The sequence below is a fragment of the Capsicum annuum genome, chromosome 12 (genome assembly GCF_002878395.1).
Source record: "Capsicum annuum cultivar UCD-10X-F1 chromosome 12, UCD10Xv1.1, whole genome shotgun sequence".
Lineage (NCBI taxonomy): Eukaryota > Viridiplantae > Streptophyta > Magnoliopsida > Solanales > Solanaceae > Capsicum > Capsicum annuum.
The window spans coordinates 209,937,823-209,940,279 of NC_061122.1; the positions used below are offsets into that span (position 1 = coordinate 209,937,823).

A 2,457-nucleotide genomic window follows, 5' to 3' on the forward strand; every position below is an offset into this window, starting at 1 on the left:
ATTTGATAATTACGTAAAAATTATTATAAATCACAATAATTAACAAGTTAAATTACTTTTTTAAAAATAAATAAAAGTTCTATTCAACTCTCAAAATTTTATCGGTGCATCATAAATCATGACAAAATAAAAAATTATCTTAATTAATTGCAACTAAATATTTAAAGTAAATCACTTTTATTATTTTAATTGACTTAAAATAAAAAATTATCTTAATTAATTGCAACTAAATATTTAAAGTAAATAAATTTTATCATTTTAATTGACTTTTATATAGAAAATTAATCTTTTTATTTATTTATTTATTTTAGTAAATTTAAGTTTTAAAATTATTTTTTTTCTTATTATATAGGAATACTAATATTTAAACTTAACTTTAAATTTTTAAAGTACAAAATTAATAAATTTAATTTAATAAAATAAATTTCTAATGAATATTTTCTTAGAATTTGTATTGGGTCAATATGTATCAAGTTAAAAAGAAATAAAGAAAAATATAAAGCAAAATTTTATTATTGTGAAAGATAAATATAATGCACTATCAAATAATGTTTATTAATATCATACTTTGCATATGCAAATATAGCATCCCGTATTTAATTAATAGACTATTCCGATGAGTTATCGATGATTACTATTGGATATGATAAAATTATATTAATTTTTATAGTAATAACATAATCAATCGCTCCTAATTAATTATTATGAGTAATCTACGTATTAAGAAAATAAATAATATTTAATGAACAATAAAATAGACATAAAATGCGAAATTAACTCTTAATATTTTAAATTAAATTTTCGTTTTTCGAATGATGATTTTACTATATCACTCCTTATTATAAGTCATTTATGTATTAGAAAAATAAGAATAACAAAATGATATGTCAACATAAAATATTTGATTGACTATCAAAATTATATTAGTGTCATATAAATTGGGACGGGACAGAAGAAGATATAAAACAACATATATTATTTGAAAACGAAATAAAAAGTCCTATAAATAACAATAATTAACAAAAAAAAAATTAAAAATTGACTGGTTTCTGCTTCAGCTGCTTCAATCGTGATTTTAATGTACAGTGATGTTTAAAGAGGGTAAATGGCATAATGAGATTTAAAGAGGATAAAATATATATAGTAAAGTGTGAGAAGAATAAAGCATAAGTAAATTTTATTACTATATTTTAAAGAAATTAAAGAAAAGAAGTATAAAGATTATTTGCAAAAGATTTTTACAAACTAATTTAAATATAAATAAAGTAAATTTAGGTACAAAAACGTGTATCTATCATAAATTTGCTACCAAATACTTCGCATTTTTTTAACATTAGCAAATTTTCTATCAAATATGTGTAGCCATCTTTCTCAACTTTTTACAGCTCCTCAATATTAATTAACATTTCTCTGTTTTAAAAATAAAATAAAGAAAAGAAAATCTCAACTCTTCCTTCTCTATTAAAAAACAACACTCTTTTCTTGTGTTAAAAAATAATAATTAAACAAAACAATAGCGAATCTAAGCTGTGTATTTTTTTTATTGGGTAAGTTTATATGATTCTTAATCTTTGAGATATTGAAAATCAATAACCTGCTGGATATTTGATTTAAGCTATTTCATCAGATTTACGCCTATTCTTTCTTTATATTTCTGATCACAAAATTCAACAAGAAGGTTAAAAAAAGGTTTCAATTATGATCCCCTCATCTCAATCTTACTAATGAAAATATTCTACTGCTCAAACTTTCTATTCCAAGATAAATCCTTAAACTTAAAAATAGCAATCTATATGTTCTACTGTTTGGCCCGTGCTGACACGGGCCTTGCACTTCTAGTGATTAGTATAAATACTAGATACCGTAGCCCGTGCCAGCACGGGCCCAACATATGTTATTTACGTTATCTCAATTTATGTAGCACAAATAACATTTGACCTCGTATGGAAAATCCGACTTCGCCAACAGATCCGAAATATCAATTTTAGTGTGTTATCATGTTTGGTATGATTTTTTGGCTTTTAAATCTCATTTCAACCCTCGGTTTGAAAAATTGTGATTTCGGATCTCGGGGGTCAATTTTGTGAAAATGAATTTTTATGGAAAATCTGGTATCACCATCGCGTCCGAAACGTTGAATTTAGTGTGGTTGCATAGTTCGTTTGCATAAATTGAACTCCGAACGAATCCCGAGCACCCCGTTGAAGTATATCTCGAGTTAGAGTAAAAACTGCTCAGTTATGCAGAAAAATCTGCAATATATATAGCAGCTTTTTCACATTTTTGGCCCATTTTGCTCATTTTTCATCTTGTTTCTTGAGAGTTAAACCCTAAATATTTTGAGAGCTTAAAAGTGAAGTTTGTGAGAGTTTGGGAAGCTAGATTAACACTTATTTCTTGATTTTAATTTCGGATTTAAGGTAAGAATTCACCTTTTTCTTAGAAATTTCTTGATAA

At 24.6% G+C, this 2,457-nt stretch overlaps 1 protein-coding gene across 1 annotated transcript in view; it reads left to right on the forward strand.

Moving 5' to 3' along the window:
* LOC107849950 (branched-chain-amino-acid aminotransferase 2, chloroplastic-like) overlaps positions 1-2,457 on the forward strand; it is a 12,186-nt gene that overhangs the window by 2,322 nt on the left and 7,407 nt on the right. The window lies entirely within an intron of this gene.